The sequence below is a fragment of the Caretta caretta genome, chromosome 10 (assembly GCF_965140235.1).
Source record: "Caretta caretta isolate rCarCar2 chromosome 10, rCarCar1.hap1, whole genome shotgun sequence".
NCBI lineage: Eukaryota > Metazoa > Chordata > Testudines > Cheloniidae > Caretta > Caretta caretta.
In genome coordinates, this window is record NC_134215.1 from 24,191,005 (window position 1) to 24,212,042 (window position 21,038).

At 43.7% G+C, this 21,038-nt stretch overlaps 1 long non-coding RNA gene across 1 annotated transcript; it reads left to right on the top strand.

Annotated features, from left to right (window-relative positions):
- The first annotated feature begins 207 nt into the window (after positions 1-207).
- Positions 208-8,189, top strand: LOC142073337 (uncharacterized). The gene is made up of 2 exons (XR_012670157.1): positions 208-862; positions 6,041-8,189. It is a non-coding gene; the product is annotated as an uncharacterized LOC142073337 (long non-coding RNA).
- Positions 8,190-21,038: the final 12,849 nt, after the last annotated feature.

Consider the following 21,038-nt stretch of genomic DNA (forward strand, 5'->3'; position numbering starts at 1 on the left):
CAACTACAGTTACTAGCTGGCAAGCAGTGGCTTCAGCCATTCCTCTGTGTGCTGTGGTTCTGAAATCATACATGGTCAAGAAGTTATACCTGTGAAATCTATAGTCTCAGGGATGGGAAAGGAGGAAGTGATTAAAGGAACTGCATGCTAAATGAGGATTTTTTAAAAAGATGTTTGCCCCATCAAACATGAAACTGATAGGAAAAAAAACCCAGAAAACGACCCTATAATCATGTAAAGCTACGCTGCTGTCTTTTTTCTATGCTTATCTGTCCTTTCTACTTTGTTTATGGATAGAAAGAATGTGAACTGTGTGTAACCTGCACTCCCTGCTTTTGGGGAGAGAATTCCTTATACAGATAAGCCTCCATGCTCGTACCTACCCCAGAACTTCAAACAGACTGGGTTAACCGGTTCGAACTGGAAGAGATATCACAATGTATGTTGAACCAAGCTATAAAAGCTCATCCCTGTTCTTTGTTCGGGGCTTCACCATTTTCCTCTGAAAAGGAATTGGTGAGCCCTTCAGCTGTCGTATTTGCTAGCAATAAAGTGCCTCACCTTATCAAAGAGCCAAGACTCTGTGTTTTGTTTGGCTAATACAGAAGTCCAGGGAAGGCTACCCTCCTAACCCTAGATGGGAGGGGAACCCTTTTTCCCTAACAATTTGGGGGCTCGTCCGGGATCGCCTCTTCTCCGGACCGGTGGACGGTCGGGACTCTGAATCCTTCTTGCCGGCACCCGGGTTGCTTTAACCCTGAAGGCTTCCCGTCTCGCTTCCACCCGCCGCTTCGGCGGAATAAGGCATCCCGAAGGCACTAGGGTCCGGACCTATTGGTGAACACCGGCCGGTGGGAACTTGGTGAGTTCTGAATTTTTCCTTTGTGATTGTCTAGACAACAGCCGGGGGTCCCGTCTTTGGGAAAAGATGGGGGGTGGGGTCCAGTAGAACTGTTGATCCTTCTACGCCTCTGGGCTATATGTTAAAACATTATGATAGGGATATCAAGGCCTTACAATCGGATGGCAACAAAGCTTTGTATAAGTTTATATTTTTGTGTCAAGGTCCCTGGGTGGGAATGACGCAAGACGACCCGGAACCAGGAAATCGCTGGCCGGGGGAAGGAACATTTGAGTTACATAACATTGTTCAATTACGAAAAGTATTGTAGGATTTACAACCGCGGCAACTTAAGTATTCTGATGTATGGATAAGGGAGGCCGAACGGCGCAAAAGTGCCAGTGTAACTACTAGTTTACGTGCTGAGGTAGAAAAACTTAAAGCCATGCGGCCCCCACCATACAATCCAGAATCTAGTCATGCTGACCAGAAGCTAAAAACGTCAAAGTCTATTTATCCCCAACTCCCATTGAAAGAAGCGGGGGATCCTATACCATTGGAAGAATGTAGCTGGCTATGGGGTGGGGTACCGCAGCCTGACCCTGATGCACCCACGCCCCCAACCGGGGAAAGGAGCGGTCCCACTCTCCCACTAGCTACCGATACCCCCACAATTAACGCAGAGCGGGGGCCGATCCGGAGGCTGGCACGTCTACCAGGGGGTTGACACGTCCTGATCCGCGACACCCCAGTGATGCAACCCCTGCAAAGACCCGGTCTCATGGTTCTCTAGGCACCCCTAAGGCAAAAGTTCTTGGAGCTGCAATAGCTAGTGCAGTCCAAATGCCTATGCGACAACTGCCGAGCGGTAGGGGGGGGACACAGATGGTGTATGTCCCTTTTACCAGCACGGATCTAATGAATTGGTCATCTACTTTTCCCTCATTTCGACAGTGTCCGGAAGAATTTATTAAAAAGTTAAAGGGTATTTTCACAATGTATAATTGTAATTATGACGATGTGGAAATGATTTTAAATCAAGTGCTAAGCGAGGGTGAGAAGGAAACGGTGTATAAGAAAGCTAGAGAGACGGTGCAAGGCAGGGCGGCTTATCCGCAAGAGAAACCTGAAATGGATTGGGATGTTCCAGAGACCGTTCAAGAGTGGGATAAAATGAGAAAGCGAATCTTAGAAGCATTAGAGGATATGTCTAAGCCTGTGTATGATTGGGGAAAGGTAGATGCATGTGTTCAAAAGCACGATGAGCACCCAGGGGAATTCTTCCACCGCCTTTGTAAGGTTTTGAAAAACCACGGCGGCTTAGATCCAACCTCCCCTGTCGCGAAAACACAAGTGATCGGCCAGTATGTAAAAAATTTATTACCATTCGCTCGGAAGTATGTGTGTAGTCAACCAGCTTATGAAAACAAAACGCTGGAGGAGGTGGTGGGGTTAGCAGCCCATGCCTGGAGGAATAGGAAGGAATTAGACACTAGGAGGTCCGAAAAGCTCCTTAATCTGCAGTTGCAAGGTTTCCAAGACGGCTCTCGGGGACGGGATGCAAGCCGCAGGAGGGGAGGCTTTCGGGGACGAGGCGGAAGAGGAGGCAGCTCTACCCAGGGATGGGGACCACAAGGTCAGAACTTCCAGCCACGGCCCGGGAGGGCAGGGCCAGATCAGTGCCGGCGGTGCCGACAAAAAGGACACTGGGCTGCCCAGTGCCCAAATTACCCCCTCCAGCCAGCTGACCCTCTTATGCAAGCCTACCAGAGGGTACAGGAAAGGGGGGGAGAAAAAGGAAGTACTGATTGAAAGCTAGCCGCCCACAATGCTTCGTCCCCCTCGCCAGGAACCCCCTCCGCTTCTTGGACAGTGCAGTTGGATGCAAACCACCCGGAGCTTCCAGTTGTGGTGGGAGGAAAAACTTATTCAATGTTAATTGACACCGGGGCAGATAGAAGTACTCTACAGGACCCCACCCTTCCTACCACTTCTGCAACCGTAAAAGCTATAGGCGTTGGTGGCACCGTGTGCGCCCTTCCTCTAACTGCGGAGCAAACGGTCCAGCTTGGCCCGTTATCAGAGGATCATAGCTTTTTAATTGCAACTTCCTGTCCTGCAAATTTATTAGGTAGAGATCTGTTATGTAAACTACGAGCAACTATAACTTGCAGCCCGGAGGGACTATATCTCTCAGTCCCTACTTCGGTCCCTGAAGCTACGGTAATGGCATTGTTAGCCACTACACCCACCGCCCCCTTTGTCCCAACTGAGTTATCTGATATTCCTGAAGCATTGTGGGCCTCGGCGTCCACTGAAACTGGACTTTTAAAGTCAGCAGAACCGGTGTATATCAATTACCGTACAGATATCCCTCTGCCCCGGAAAATGCAATATCCATTGCCTAAAGAGGCCATAGAGGGCATTCGGCCAGTCCTACAACAGCTTTTAACTCAAGGAATCATTAAGGAGGCTACCAGCCCTTGCAATACACCTATTCTTCCTGTTAAGAAACCCAAGCCTGGCCCCGATGGCAAACCGGTTTACCGTTTCGTGCATGACCTCCGACTGATTAATGCTATTGTGATCCCGAGAGCTCCGGTTGTTCCCAATCCAGCAACTATTTTAACTGCTATTCCCCCAGGGGCTACTTATTTTACTGTGATTGATCTGTCTTCAGCATTTTTCAGCATCCCTGTGCACCCAGACTCACAGTTCCTATTTGCCTTTACCTTTGACGGATGTCAATACGTATGGACCCGCCTCCCTCAGGGCTACAGGGAGAGCCCTACCATCTTCAGCCAGTATTTAAAGCGAGATCTGGACTCTATTTCGTTGACTATGGGTTCTACTTTGATTCAATACGTTGATGATCTGTTATTGTGCTCTACAGCCAAGGCTGCCTGTGTACAGGACACTCGAATCCTTCTTTTTGCATTGGCCGAAAAAGGTCACAAGGTGGCACTCTCCAAGCTACAGTTTGCCCAACCCGAGGTGGAATATTTGGGGCATCGTATTTCATATGCTTCTACTGCACTTACTCAGGACAGGATTGAAAGCGTTCTGAGTATGCCAAGGCCTACCACTAAAAAGCAACTCCGCCAGTTACTGGGAGCAAGTGGCTATTGTAGAGCCTGGATTCCGGCTTATGCGGAGTTAGTGCACCCCCTCACTGATTTGCTGCTGGATTCCGTTCCCGAACCCTTACCATGGACGACTCTACACAACAACGCCCTTACCGCCCTGAAACAAGCATTAACTTCTGCACCAGCCCTGGGCAGACCGGATTACGCAAAGCCTTTCACCTTATTTTGCCATGAACAATCTGGCACGGCGTCTGGTGTGCTAACTCAGCCCTTTGGGCCTGGCCAGCGACCGGTGGCTTATTTTTCGGTCCTTCTTGACCCAGTGGCTCAGGGTCTTCCGCCCTGTCTCCGCGCTGTTGCGGCTGCCGCTGTGTTGGTCGAGAAAGCTTCGGGGCTTACCTTGGGCCACCCTCTTCTAGTTCAAGTGCCTCATGCCGTTGCAGCACTTCTTAATCGTGGATCCACGCAGCACCTCACAGCAGCCAGACTGACCAGGTACGAATTGGCCTTGCTCGCCAATCAGGCTGTTACCCTACGCCGCTGCGAAGTCCTGAATCCTGCAACCCTTTTGCCTCTGCCTGAGGATGGGGAACCTCATAATTGCCTCCACGTGGTGGATTTGATCTCCACGCCTCGTCCTGACCTCTCTGATATTCCATTGCAGAATCCTGACCTCCAATTATTTTGTGATGGTTCCGCCTGTCGGGACGAGTTTGGGGCCTTACGAGTTGGCTATGCAATTGTTACCCTGATGGCAATGCTTGAAGCGCATGCCTTACCTACACAAAAATCAGCGCAAGCAGCAGAACTCGTGGCGCTTGTTAGGGCCTGTCAATTAGCCGAAAACAAAACTGTGGCCATCTATACTGACTCCAAATATGCCTTTTCGGTATGCCACTCTACTGGACAACTTTGGAAGCATCGTGGGTTCCTTACCTCCAGTGGCTCTCAGATCTCCCATGTTGCCTTGATTTCTGCCTTGTTAGAGGCTATTCAACTTCCTGCAGCTGTTTCGGTTACACACTGTAAGGGCCACTCCCGCACCTCGGACGAGGTTTCCAAGGGAAATGCTGCAGCCGATTCGGCGGCCCGTCATGCTGCCCTCTGTGGGGCTCCAGCCCCTTTTCCTTTTTTGGCACCCCTGCTACTGCAACCAGTGACGCCAGCCGTTTTGCTCTCTGCCCAGCAGACGACGCCCCCGGCCGAAGTTAGCCGTTGGAAATCCATTGGATGCCACCTAAATGAGGACAACCTCTACGTCAGCCCGGACGGTCGTCCGGTTCTCCCAAGTAAACTCCTCCCTCAGGTTTCCCAGGCACTCCACCTGGCCTCGCACCTGGGAAAGGGGGGATTCGTGGCTCAAATGGAGAAGTTGTTTTTTGCTCCGGGGGTCCATGCAGCTGCGAAGACCGTCACTGCACAGTGTGAATTGTGTCAACGGTACAATCACCAAGGAGCAGTCAAACCACAAGCTATGGGACATTGCAAACTGCCTGAGTACCCATTTGCTGTGGTCCAGATGGACTTCATGGACTTACCACCAGTGACAGGACTAAAACACTTGCTTGTCCTGGTTGATCTTTTTTCAGGGTGGGTTGAGGCTTTCCCCACTCGAAGGGCAGATGCAGTATCCGTAGCGAAGTGTCTCCTCAAGGAGATAGTGCCCCGCTTCGGGATAATGACTCGTTTGGAAAGTGACCAAGGCCCCCATTTCACTTCCCAAATTATTCAACACTTAGCAAAGGCCCTCGGCATAAAACAAGCCTTGCATACCCCCTATCATCCACAAAGTTCAGGAAAAGTAGAAAGGGTGAATGGGCTGATAAAAACCCAATTGGCAAAGCTATGCGAGCAGACTGGATTAAAGTGGCCTGAAGTGTTACCCATAGTGTTAACCAATCTTCGTAATACACCCCATAGGAAGCATTCGTTGACACCGTTCGAAATTCTATTTGGCCGACCCTTGCCCCAGCAAAAACTTCATTAATGGCTGGGCAAGATAAGTTGGCGGGTTATTGTCGCATGTTGCAAGATGCCTTGAGTGATGCATGGGCCAGAGTAAAAGATGCCCAACCTTTACCGCTTGATACTTGTGCGCACTCTCTTTTTCCAGGAGACTTTGTCTGTGTTAAAATCCATCGAAGGAAGCATTGCCTGGAACCAAGGTGGTCGGCCCCGGCCCAAGTCCTTCTGACTACTCCAATTGCAGTGAAGGTCGAGGGCATCGATAGATGGGTGCACTGCAGCCACTGTAAAAAGGTTCCTGCTCCAACATCCCCAACGACTCCCATCACGACCGCCGCTTCTACATGAACTGGGTACCGGTCAATCAGCGGAATCAGAAGCAGTTACAGAACTCTGGAGTATTAGTATACTGTTACAAATATTGTATTAATATTATTTTTTTTAGAGTTGTTAGTAGCTGGTAGTGTTTATAATGTATGTATGGCTATGGGCGTTAACCTGGACCTCTGCCCTGGGGGGTTGGGATAAAAATACGTTTCTACAATTAGCCCAAAATTTAACCAACGCATGGAATGTTAGTGACTGTTGGGTGTGTTCCCACTTCTCTTCCCATTCACTGCAAGGGTTCCCCATTTTGCCGGTTTCAGCGCTCCTCAATTCTTGGCAAAATGGTTTGGCGTGGTACGGCCAAAAGGGAAAAAGGGGAAGGGGACCCATAGATTTTAGGACCTGGATCCCGAACCATCGCCCAGACTTGCTCGTTAAGGCCCCCTTGTGCGTAGAAAAAAGGTCGCTACGCACCCGAGGCAAAACTACTCTGGGAGAATACCCGAAAACCCACTGTGAGAAAATTCTAATTTTGGGAAACAATGCAAGTACTACTCTTTTGCTGTATCCCAATGGTACTGAGGTAGCCAACTATGCCCGTGCTGGAGGCTATGTGGGGTACATTCTCAGAGAAAATGCGACTCAATTTGCCGGCCTTACATTATGGAAATGGGGGGGAATAGGACCCAATCCTGATGATGCTGCATCCCTGGTGGGACGATTGCAGGAAGTATCTCAGAACTCAGGGGGCAATAAAGGCAACTATAGTATAGTATTAGGAGATCATCACTTATGGTGGGTATGTGGCACTTGGGCAGGAAAGACCTTGCCCCCAAAGTGGTTGGGAAGATGCACGGTGGCCTTTGCCTGGCCAGGAGGGATGCATCGTAGAGACTTAATAGAAATCAGAGACACAACCCGACGAACCCGTCGAGATACCAGTTATAATCCTATTGTCGAGGAAGGCAGTACAGGCATGCGCGCCTTCCGTATTCTTTTTCCGTGGGTAGGGGTGGGCCAACTTGAATACACGCTAAAAAATATGTCAGCCGAAATGGAAATATTTACTAACGCCACTCGAGATGCAATCCAAGCTTTGCAAGAAGAAATAAGCTCACTAGCTCGCTACAGTATGCAAAACAGGTTGGCCCTGGATCAGCTTTTAAGTGCACAGGGAGGGGTGTGCACATTTCTCAATGCCACATGCTGCCTTTATGTAAATCAAAGCGGACGCATAGTCACAGATACTAACATAATTGCAAACGTGTCAGCCTTCTTTCATAAGCAGGCCTCTATTTCTCCCAGTGTGGGCTTTGACTTGTGGGGCTGGCTCACCAGCTGGTTGCCTAACTTTGGATGGCTAAAAACCTTGTTTGTGTATGGAGTGGGATTCCTTATGATTGTGGGTCTGCTGTTCTGCTGTGCGTCCAGTTGTTGTGCCCTCTTCCACCGGGTATGTACCAAAACCATGAGCCCAGCAAAGATACTATATGTAAAGAAGGGTGGTGTTAACCAAGATGAAAAACATATGAACATGTTAAACAATAAATAATGAGCCATGTAAGATAATTATCTTCAGGCTCAAAGGGGGGAACTGATAGGAAAAAAACCCCAGAAAACGACCCTATAATCATGTAAAGCTACGCTGCTGTTTTTTTTCTATGCTTATCTGTCCTTTCTACTTTGTTTATGGATAGAAAGAATGTGAACTGTGTGTAACCTGCACTCCCTGCTTTTGGGGAGAGAATTCCTTATACAGATAAGCCTCCATGCTCGTACCTACCCCAGAACTTCAAACAGACTGGGTTAACCGGTTCGAACTGGAAGAGATATCACAATGTATGTTGAACCAAGCTATAAAAGCTCATCCCTGTTCTTTGTTCGGGGCTTCACCATTTTCCTCTGAAAAGGAATTGGTGAGCCCTTCAGCTGTCGTATTTGCTAGCAATAAAGTGCCTCACCTTATCAAAGAGCCAAGACTCTGTGTTTTGTTTGGCTAATACAGAAGTCCAGGGAAGGCTACCCTCCTAACCCTAGACGGGAGGGGAACCCTTTTTCCCTAACAAAACGATATCCTGAGTTTGGTTAGAAGGGTGTGAAATCCTTTCAAAACTTCTCCCAGCACTTTTTTTGGGGGTCTAAGGAATGTGTTTCAGGGCAGGGAAAGAAGCAGTAGCATTGCTAGCTCTAAGTACATTTCACTAATATTTAAGACCCTTCTAAATCAATATACCAGCAAGCTACAAGTGGCCTGAACCCCTTAGTCCATACATACATTAGGTGGAGCTCTGTAACAAATGTTCAGCTTCACAATTTTTCAAGAAGAGTATATTTTATTACCTTTTTATTAAAGCACAACTCATTTTAGGATTTGGAGTAACTATGCATGGGACACAGTTCATTGATCATTGAACAGTTGTAAAGAACTCCTGTGGTGACAGTGAGTCACTTTTATGGCTCATTTTTTTAGTCCTGTATCTGCTAATAGATGACCTTGTGGTAAGAGTCAAATACTTTGCCAAATACTCACTAGCATTTCATAAAAGCTTAAATGTTCATTTTTATTTGCATCTTGATAGAATGACCAGACTTAGCATTAAATCCACTTTCTTTCTGCATTTACAGTACGTCCTGTCATTAAAGAGAAATGTCACAAGTGTTATGCTTGAATTAGACACTGAGCATATATCACTCAGTTGAAGAAGTGCCTTTTCTTTATTGCTCCTAATTTATGCAATTTTCCAAACATAGATTGCCATTTCCAGAACAGTTTTTTTCTGCTCAACTTATTATCCTAATAATGTATCATACAAACTGTCCAATTTACTAATCTGTACTAAAGCTAAGAAATGTAAGAGGAATGTCAGAGTAATAACAAAAGCATCAGCTATAACCATTTTTTTTGTGTGCTACTCATGCTTTTCCTGAAAAGTCCACAGTTAATGAGACAGGGGTGGGGAGGACGGGGGGAATGACAGAACTGTCTAATTCAACAAATTCATAGGTGCTTATTTTAGATATTTGTATACATTGCAAATAAGTTAAAATATTGACTCTAATGCAAGCATTAATTGCCAAATTGGCAACATTTCAGATATTAATACTTCAGAACTTTTTTCTAGACTTCATTTACTTTATTATACCCAGTAGGTACTATGGAGAACATCTAAAGCTAATGTAACCTTTATTTTCAGTTGAATTGAATTAAAGATTCTGTGTAAACCTACAATAGGTTCAGCTCCTGTTGCTACAGTTTCCAAATCAACAGGGTGAAAGTTACTCTTTAAGATTCTTTTAGATTGAGAGGCTCTTAGGAGCACATGAAGAATGAATACAGTGACCACAAACACATTTATAAGTAAACAGTCTTGTTTGTATTATAAGTTATAATTATAAGTTACATTCACAAACACATCTACCCAAACGGTACCATCTACCATCTCGGCCATTTGTTCCAGTGCTTAACTATTCTGACAGTTAGGAAGTTTGTCCTAATGTCCAACTGAAACTTCCCTTGCTGCAATTTAAACCTATTTCTTCTTGACCTGTCCTCAGAGGTTAACGAAAACAATATTTCACCCTCTTCCTTGTAACAAACTGTTATGTATTTGAAAACTGTTTAATGCCCCCCCTCTGTCTTCTTCTTTGTCTTTAATTCCTTAGTTCAAATAGATTTTTACCCAGGTGTGATGGGCTTTACAAACCCCACAGATAGCCCCGCCCCTCCAACTATGCAGTGCATTCTCCAACTGGAGACAGGGTTGAAAAGGGAGCAAACCAGCTCAGAAGTGGAAGACTGGGGAGGAGTGCAGACTGACCCTGAAGGCTTCTGCCAGAATGAGCTGGAGAAACCTCCCTGAAAGAACAGGGCTGTATGCGGAGCCCAGCTAGGGTTGGCAGTTTGTTTCCCTTTTTCTTTTCTCCTTATCTGGGACCAGAAGCTGAGGGAACAAAGCAGTGGTAGGAAGCGACCCAGGGAAGGTAGCTCAGAGGGCCCCTCTCTGAGATCAAATGCTATTGACCTTCGTAGGACCCTGGGTCAGAGCTCGGTGGAATGGGCGGGCCCAGGCTCCCCTACCACTGCCCCATGATTGAGTGGATACTAATCACTAGGCTCCTCGGCCCACCGAGTAACCCCATTACACGAAGTCTTTGATCTCCCATTCAGTTGTTCTGTTACAAAGAGAGCCTTTTAAACTTCTTCTCCAGACTATATTGGAGTAAGCTCTTAGTACTTTCAGGTCCTGTTAAACAGGGTGCTAAGCACACAATTCTCCATGGTATAGAAAAGATTTGATCATATTGTCTTTTATTTTTGGACCTTGGGCATCTTATGCAGTTACTTAGGACACCAGTCTGGAAACTTGCAAAATCCTATTAAATATGACATTGAAGGGTGAGTGGCAAATAATAATAAATCCTGGGGACTTGACTGGTAGTTTTTGCAGTGTAGTTTAAGGTAAGATGAGACCTAAGAATCTGAGGAATTGTAGGGGTACAATATCAGTAGAGGATAGAAATTATTTAATTTACTTCTTTAAATTAGTATGAACTAATGATCAGAAAGTGGCTTAAATAATAGACAAAAGCACCTACTTATGTTGTACATACTTATATGGTGCTCTATCGGTGTGGGCTATGGTACTGATTTGAAATGGACTTTTCTTGGCAGCTGAGCCCTTTTATGGAGAAGAAAGGCTTTTAATCGTTAAATGCTTTTGGTATTAATATATCTGAGCAATCTCCTTTGTAAATTTTGTTTTTTAAAAGACTAGGTACATCTTGCTAAGCCATAGCATTTCCTTTTATCTGGCTCACCAGTTATTGAGGTCTATATTTACTACAGAAAAGACATATTGTATTCCAAAACTTGCTGATTCATTATAACTAATGATGCAGTGATTGGAATTCATTTTTAATGTTTTCCATTTACACTTATTTAATTATTCTCATATTTGACTCACTCATTAGTTCACTCACCTTGTTCAATTATTTTCATACACTTTTGCATTTATAAATTACCAATTACAAGCTGCACGTTACCTATTTTAAGACTATAATTCATTTTTAATGTGCATTTCAGTAGTATGATCTGTTCCTCATTTGTAACTAAATTTGAAATGACACTGTCTCTAAAAAAAAAGATAGCGATTGTAAGAGGTATTATGTCCTGGACACAGCAAGTTTAAAGAAAATTCTATTTTTCTTCCTTTTCCATCTGTTCTGCTATCACTCTTGGATTCTATCCATTCATTAGCATTTCTGAATAATTTGGGGTTGAGATTAGATATTAAACACTTAATCAGGTTTGGGACCCTAACTTTCTGACAACCACTGCAATCTTCATTTCCTCTCCTTGAAGGTCTGACTTGAGAGCAGTAAATATCCATTCATTTCATGACACAAGTTAGTTCATTTGTTAAGATGGCTGCTATTTTCCAATCCTTTTGGATTCTCCTGTTCTGCTTTTTTAAAGAAAAACAATTTTAATTAGCAGCACAGAAAGAACCATTACATCATGTTCCATCATTTAAAAATACATCCATGTGTGAGCCTGGAAAAAGAGTATTTTCATTCACAAATGAGCACTTAAAATATTGTAGTAACCTGTACTTATTTAATGCTTTTTCCATCCCATGATCTCAAGGACTTTACAAACATTGATTTAACTTTAATGCTTAAAAGGTCAATGCATAGTAATGATAAAGAAAGCACATATTTAAGGCTGTATTAAGAAACAGAAGACTAATACTGATATGATGCCATTATATAAACCAATGGTACTCTCTGATCTTTAATACTCTTTTTATTATTGACAACCTTATTACAACAAGGATATGGCAGAAACAGGGTCTAGAAAAGGCCAATGAACACAATTAGAGGTATGGAAAGTCTTCTTTGGAAGGAGAGATTAAAAATACATAGTTGAGGAAGAAGAGAAGAATTGATTTGCTATAGGAACTTAAACAGTGAATAGTTAAGAGAAGGTAAATCAGGAGCTCCCTTAATACTAGAACAAAGAGACAGCCAATGAAATTGAAAGGCAACTACAGTAATTTAAAACTGATCAAACAAAATACTTTTTATACAAAACATACTCTAATCTGTGGAACTTGATGCATTAAGAAGTTTTTGAGGACAAACTTTTAGTGGTATTAAAAAGATCAAAATGTATGTATGATATGCTGGATCTCTGTAACTACATTGGGGATGGGCTGGGGGAAAAGGAGACACACCAGGGAGGGGGAAGAGCTATTTAAGATAAAGGACAATCTTGGCACAAGAACAAATGGATATAAACTGGCCATGAACAAATTCAGGCAGGTTTCTAACCATCCAAGAAGTAAGGTTCTGGAACACCCTCCCAACAGGAGTTGTGAAGGCAAAGAACTTAATTGGTTTTGAGAGCTGGACAAATTTAGATGTGGGACTGTATGATGGGGTTGCTTGTGATGGTGAGGGGCAGGGCTTGGCCTGCCTTAAAGTTTTCTTCCAGTTTATTTCATATACTTTCTAAAATCTCTTGCCTCAGGGCTTCATCCCATGACCTGCAGGGGTCAGGAAGGCATTCGTGCCTACCCACACCCCTGATGTCTTTTTTTTTTAATATCCTTCTTCTGTAGCATCAGAGATGGCCACAGCTGGAGATGGGACACTGGACGGGTAGGCTGGTGTTTGGAGATGGCACTGGGCATTGGGCATTCTCTCTCTCAGGTGTGTGGCTGGCTGGTTCTTGCTCATATGCTCAGGGTCTAATTGATCACCATAAATGAGGAAGGAATCCCCCCTCCCCCGGTCAGATTGACAGCGACCTTGTGGTTTTTTGTCTTCCTTTGCAGTGTGTGGGTGTGGGTCACTTACCAGGATTATCTGGGTATATCTCACTTAATCAATTCCCTGCCTTGGACAGGGGCCTTGGACACTGGTGTACTTTGGTCCCTCCTATTCTCTCTGGCACCTAGTAGTTTAGTCTCCAGTGGGCTGTAATACTTTGGTCTTATTTCAGTTGCTATGGTTAGTGTGCAGGTGCTCAGTGTTGTTGGTGGCCTGCGATATACAGGAGGTCAGACTAGATGATCTGGTGGTCTCTTCCGGCCTTAAACTCTAACTCTGTGAGATGTACACTGCTCAGCCATGTCAGTTTTTTACCTTCCTCCAGCCCCTACAAAACATATAGGGCCAGATTTGCACTGGCCTAAATTGTTGTAGCTTTGTTCAAGTCAATAGAACTATGCTGACTTTCACCAGCTGAGGATGTGGCCATTATTATAAATCATTAAAAACACTGCGCTTCGACAGTATTCCGCTTACTGATGCTGAAGCGTTGTCTGATAGTGGCTTTGTGGACTCTCCAAAATACTTACAATTGCTCATGAATTATTAAAGACACGTGGTAAAAAGTCAACAGTGAATCTGACAGTGATGTCTTTGAAACTATTCTTTTCTCGTTGGTTATGAATGACCCGCTAATCTCCCTCCTGCTTCCAATCATGCCACTTCATTACCATGACCAGTTTCACAGAGCTGAGTGTATGGTTCTTTCATTTTCATAGAGCAGCATCCTCTTCTCTGAGCCAGCAGCACCACAGGGCCTTTCAGGGAGTCACTGCACCAAAGGAATGTAAACGCTGCTGCTTCCATTTGCTATCCTGTAGGACTCCTATGGCCACAGGCTTTATTCAGTGCTGGTATCATAGGTGCTGACTCCGTGAGTGCCACAGGGCTGGAGGACCCCCTTGAAAAAAATAGTGGATGCTCAGCACCCACCAGCCACAGCTATTTGGTGGGTGAGGGAGGGGCTTCAGGGAGGGTGGAAAGCAGCAAGTGGCGGGCAGGCGGGGGCCTCGGGGAGGGGGAAGAGCAGGGGTGAGAAGAGGCGGAGAGAGGGTGGACCCTCGGGGGAAGGGATGGAGTGGGGGTGAGACCTTGGGCCGAGTAGGGGTGGAGAACCCTTGGGGAAAAATAAAAGGCAGTGCCTATGGCTGGTATTATGCAACTTCCTACTTAGAAGGTGTCAGGTTTATCAGTCCTCCCATCCCACCACGCATTCATCTCCCATCACTACTGCGCCTTCCATGACTTCCCGTTTGTTTGTTTTTAAATATACTTTATTATCATTCCCATGGTTGGCCACAGGCAGGACACCGTGAACAATGTGTTGTGCCATGTCCTCATAAAGTTTACATATCCTGCTGAATGGCTGTAGCTTTCAGAGAATAATCAGTGGCTCAGACAGATTTGGGGTGAGGTTCAATAGTCACTTTGTCTACATTGCATATCACAGTGAGGTCTAGCTGGCTCTCCATAACATCTTATGTGGGTTAACAGAAGTAGCACATCTTCAGACATTAAGGACGGTTTGATGATTTCATGCAGGTATGCTTCCTCTGCAGTGACAGCTAAAATAAAAGGGGTTGTCAATTAATATGAATTTGTCTCAACCCTGTTTCATGAATACGACTCAGCACAGAGTAACCTAGTTGTTTATGTAAATGTAAACCTAGTTGTTTATGTCTCAAGCAAAGACTTTAAAAAACATTTCCTTGATTCTATTAGGCAACGTGTGGTATCCACATACATGAACTAGGTATCACTTTCCATTTTCCTTATAGTAATGCAATCTGTGATGTCTCATTTTCTGTTGGAGAAATTTTGACTTAATCTCATCCGAGGGACAGATTAAACTAAACTCCCTTCTTCCTCTGATAGTGTGGACACTCACGTGAATAGAGTAGGGAGTGTGCCCATTGGCCTGGCCAAAGCACCATCTCCCAGTGAAACGAAATTTAGAAACCTAAGCTATGTATGCATTAGTCACTGTGTTGCCAGGGCTTAAACTGATTTCAGTGGTGCTGTCACCTTGCCTAATGAAGGTTTATAACAATGTTAGGGCTCAGACCACTTATTTAAATATATTTCCGATATGTATTGATATTAGAATTGCAGTAGCACAAAAATATGACAGAGGCCTATGCACACTCCTTAGGGATAAGGCTTGTGTAAACGTGTTTTCGGGGGATGTGGCCACAATATTATATATACCTCTACTGCCCCACCCTTCGAACTGCACCTCAGCTTGACTCTTGCTGAAGTACAGACCAGAGTTCTGTCTTTTCAAGACATTTCAGAGAGTATTACACAGTTAAACCTCGAGGCTACAGCATATCAAACCCCGATAAGTAGTTGTTAATAGTTCCTTATCAACTTCAGAGAGTACCACACAGTTTCTTAGAAAAAGAAGCATACAGTGCACACAGAGAGCATCACAAATAGCACAAAACTTTGTGTGGAATACTATGAATTACTTTTAAACAAATGCTATTATAATAAATCTGCTGGTGTTCCTTATACAGACTTCTGCACTTTGTTGCTATTACATATATTTAAATATAGAATTTCAACCTAATATTTGTACTTTAGCACATGCACACTCTGATCTTTCAAGATGATTTCTCAGTCTTTATAGTGTGACCGTAATATGTCCCCTGCACTCTTCAGCACTTTAGGTCAATGGCAACATCTCAGTACCTGGGAGGGAGCGGGGAGAAGCAGATTGTCAGTGGCGCGCTCAGGGGAGCAGGCGGAGGCAGAGTGCAGGTGACCTGGGGCGGCGGGGGCATATTTCTAGCCCGGGGCCGCATGGCCGGCGCCGGGATGCCGGCCCTAGAAATGTGCTGCCCCAAGCACCTGCTTGTTTTGCTGGTGCCTAGAGCCAGCCCTGCCTGCACGCTGCACGTGTGCAGAGGCTGTTTCCCAACAAATCTATGTCTCCTCCCCACTTCTTGGCTCCCTTTCTTTGGGTCAAACACAGTCAAATAGCTGCACCGATGCCGCTGCAGAGCTTCGGAGAAGACACTACTATGCCAAGAGGAGGGCTTCTCCTATCCCCATAGTTAATCCACTTCTGCGAGAGGTAGTAGCTATGTCGACCTAGTGCTGTTACATCAGGCATTAGCTCTGTATAACTGTGTCGCTCAGGGATGTGGATTTTTCAGACCCCTGAGTGATGTAGTTATACTGATGTAAGTTTGTAGTGTAGAGCTGGCCTCAGTCAAGGCCAAATATAGATTTCAGAGGCAACAGTGCACTGTGTTGTTTCTAGACCACCAGGCAGCCTTGTGAAAGAAAATTACTTTTAGCAAATTATTTTGCATGTGCCAGAAGGAACCTTCTAAGCAGTTTGATGGAATGAATGAAAATAAAACCAGGCTTATACAAAGTATTCCAGGGAGCTGAAGCATTCCTAATAGTTATTCTAGACTGCTTTCATTAGGAACTTAAGAGTTGCCATATTGGATCTCTCTAGCCCAATATACTGTCTCTAACAGTATTGTGTACGGGCTGCTTCAGGGATAAGAGCAAGGAACCCTGTAGTGAACAGCTAGGAAATAACATGCTAATAACGGAAGCTCCTTCTTAATCCCAGGCAGTTGATGGATGGTTTATGCCCTGAAACCTAACACTTCAGACTCCTTATTATAAAAATCTATTTTAATTCTGCTAATGTGTGTACCTCTTGTCTCAAATGGGTGCATGCCCCGCTTTTCACTGAATGTAAAGTCAGATGTGCTCAAATGACAATAATGATCTCTTATCTTACTGTCCTCTAGTTGCTGCATCTGATTGATGCTAAAAGCTGTTACATGATACATAGGTATAATAGTTTGCCACTAGTTATTTCTAACATCATAATCTGTTTGTTATACAGTAGCATTTATCATACCTACATCTTATATTGTCTATTGACATATTGTTGATTTGCATCTCTAATATTTTCTAGTTTTTCTCCCACCCCATTAATAAAGTTTAATCCATGGACAGATGTGTCTGTAATCTTCAACAGATAGGTACAATTTGGCTGGGGTGATGAACACAAGCATCCTAAAGTTGAAATTCAGAACATTCTGAGTTGGCCAATTAATGTCTATGGAAGACATATTCTAATGGATTGCATGGTGCTTATGTGAAAAGATGTTTTATGCTGTTTATTTGCATGCAGAAATGTGGTTGTATGGACCCAAAGAAAATAGGGAAGCATATAGTTCAGATTCTCTGGGGAAAATGGTGTCCATAGTTATATAAACTGCAATGCAAATTGTGGCATTCCCCAGGGCACAGTCTGGACTGACGAATAGCTGTGTCCCGTCAACTCTTCAATTGGGGTGTCTTTTACACTGCTTTGCTGTGAAAACAACCACTCCTGGTCTGTTTACACACAGCCTTCAGCATGCAAAATCACTTGCAGCTGAATTATGTGAGTGTTTCTAGTCAGCCACTTCTGAATAATATTTCAGAGTGACAGAAACAACTTCCCAGTCCAAGATTTGTCCCCCAGAAATGTGCATATTATACTGCCCAGCTATTTCCTTCTGTGCAGTACAAGCTCATAGAAAGTCCATCATTTCATTAATAGAAAATGATATGCACAAACCTTGTTATCTTGAACGGAAGTTTCAAAAACTTCAGTCCAAACACACTGGTTTAGATAAAACAAGTTTATTAACTACAGAAAGATCAATTTTAAGTGATTACAAGTAATGAGGCATAAAGGTCAGAATTGGCTACAAAGAAATAAAAAGTAAAACACAAACTAATACCTAACTTATCAAGCTAAGTGAATTCAAAGCAAAGATTTATTTTGCCATATGTTTACAGCAGTCTTATTGGCTGAAAGCTTTCCAGCCAGAACCCATCCTCCAGTTCAATGATACTTTCTTTGTCTTTCAAACATTGTTGATGCCGTGAGGGGACGGAAATGATTTGTGTTCTCTGTTCTTCCTTCTTATAGCATTTCTCTGCTTTGAGAATCATCTCCAGCTGGGGTTCAGGCAGCAAGTTTGTCTGCCAAGATGTAAATTTCTCACTCACACCCTTCTTCCTGACAAAGAATGTCTGCTCACCCTGGTAGTAGTCCACTTAATTATGTTGACACCTGGCTAACCTTTTGTCTTTGGGGGAACTGATTTGGGCTGCTTTTCTAAACTTGGAGCATGTCTCAACCATGTCAGACAGTAAAAACTTATAACTTGATGTACACTGTTGCTACACACAATTTACCAGGACAATAATGTTCAGTAGCTTATGACTTTTCAAAAGATACCTCACGAGGCATACTTTGTACAACATTTATCATAGTCTTCTAAAAATGGTGAACATAAGAGTACAGTCTATCACACAAATACAGTACAAACATTCTTGGAGTGTAGCTAACTGAATCAGTATTTTAAAGGAATATTGTGTTCAAATTTCATACCTGCACCTATTTTGTGGCATGTAGTGTAAGAAACAAAAAACATGTAGTAAGCAGACTTTGAAAAATGTGGAGAAAGCAAGAAGCAAATACTATCTGCTTTCTTCCTTTAGATCTCACAGAGGAATAGGTAATGTCACAGATTCTGATTAAACAATTACATATCTCTCGGTGAGCTAGTTGGGGATTTAATGTAACCCAGAGAAAACAGAATTATATCCTGTTGTCAAATGACTTTTGCATGAACTGTAGGCAGGAATTTTTCAACCACAGTAAGTTGCACATTTCAAACATATCACTTACATAACACAATTTTGGATTAAAAAAATAGACTCATACTTCTTTTTTTGTAATCTGAAGTGTCCAGGAGAGGTCTGGTCTAAGGACATAATAGGGAGCCAGGAACACTTAGATTTTTAGTTTTGCCTCTGATGCTGATTTACAGTGGTCATGGGTAGGTCATAACTTCTCTGCTTCAGTATACCCTGTCTGTAAAAGGGGATAGCTAAACTTGGTACCGTAAAGATGTAGTGAGGATTACTGTCTGAAGCAATATAAAAATGTTAAGTATTATCACATGTAGCTGCAGTACATGAATTGCATGGCAAAACTGGACTTCAGAACTAGTTGAATAAAGCAGAAACACTTCTGATCTATTTGAGCTTTGATTTGACTTGTTGCTATTGGTAGAGTTGTACACCTAGTCATTAGGATGTTTGCTTACTGTTTACACATGTCTATGAATCCTGATAGTCTACCAAGCTAAGAGTACATCATCCTGCTAAGTTTCATTCTTCCAGTCAAGGAGCAGAAATAGCATCATGGTGTAATGGTTTCCAGGATAGTCAATGAACAGTTTTTGAACAATCCATAGTAGGCGCATTTATAAAAGTTTTCAGTGAGCACTTAAAAATGCCAAATGCATTCACAGCTAAATGTGATTAGCACTTGAAGGATCTGTTGGCTCTTGTAGGATTAGTTACCCAAGTCTTAGCCCAAAATTGAGTGAACTTTTGGATTGCCTTACTCATCTGACAACCTGTCCTGGATTTCACTATTCTGGTGAAGTTGTCATCTACTTGCATATTACAGTCAGTTTGCTCCAGCATGGCTGATATATTTCAGAAGCTATTAAACTGATCTATTGTTGAAAGATAATCCTGTTAGGTCTGAATAATTCATATGAGTTGAGTAATCTGATTGTAAGCCACATCTAGAGCTTTTTATTAAAAACAAATAAATTAAAACTGGCCTTTCTGAGTAGGCTATTTAACAAGACTGGGTTAGTTTGGTCAGCTCTATTGCCAAGCAGAAACTAATGAGTCAGTTTGTTCAAATGCATCAGGAGATACTACCACTTAATATAATTTGATTTGAGGGTATAATAAACCCTGAGCACTTGAGACAGTAACAGGTGCAAGTTTGTTAAAGGGGGCACCACCTCCTATGGAGGGAGGGGAATACGTAAGGATGATCCTACAAAAATATTGTTAACAAATTTCCAGGTTTTTTTCACATTGAAATGTTAGAACAAAATCTATTGTAGGGTCCCAGTACATTTATTCATGTACCTAGTACAAGCTCTGTAAAATGAGTATGATGAGAGGGTATGGCCCAATGACCTCAATGCAGAACAAGTAAAAACAGTCTGAAGGTAGCATACTATGCTTCTAGGAGAATTATGTAGCTCTGCCTTGTGGATTGGGAGCAGGCAGTGCTGTTAGTTAAGGAAACAATAGCCTGCAGCTGGCAGGCAGGAAGAACAGCCCCATTCAAAGCTTTCTCAGTCAAGCTTCAGGCTTACTTGAACCCCAAGGATTAAAGGATGAGGAGCTATGTAGGAGGAACTCAGTAGCTGGAAACAAACTACCATGTTTCATCAGGGGTATAAGCAAGGGTTTCACTCATTCATCTGTCTGATCTCTGCTATTTCTAAGGCTTCTGTAACTGCAGCATTTAAGTACCATGCACAATTTAGCATTCAAGTTAGCCACATTTGATCTTTTTTCACATTTCCTTTATTTTAATTCCTGTCTTTCTTTCTTACTCTTGACAACTATTCCTGTCAGAAACCAATCAGGGAAAGATGTTACTTCCAGAGGAAGTGTTAGTGATTGGGGAGGGAACTGTGATGAGGTGTGTACCCTACATAGGCCCTGAAGGGATTAATGTGGGCTTGAGGGGTCAAGTAGGGTGCCTGGCTGCAACTGGAGGAAGAGCCAGGACTAATTGAACAAGAAGCCCAGGTGGGCCGAAGTAGGCTGAATTTATAAAGTCAAGAAGTTTCTGGAAGAAGGGGGTAGGCTGAGTGAGTGGGTTGGTGAGAGGGAGAGCAGACAGCCCAAGAGGGAGAACTAGCCCTGGAATAAGGGCCAATCCCAGAGGAGTTATGCAGAAAGGAAGCCTGAGAGGGCTAGGTAGGAAGAAGCCTAGGGAAACTGCATCAAGGGGTAGGACTGTGCAGACCTTGGCTACTTGTTATAGGGTCCTTGTGCTAGAACCTAGTGTAGAGACCAGGTCTGGGCTCCCCTACCAGCTGCAGGGAAGCAGCACAGGAGTGTTGGAGATG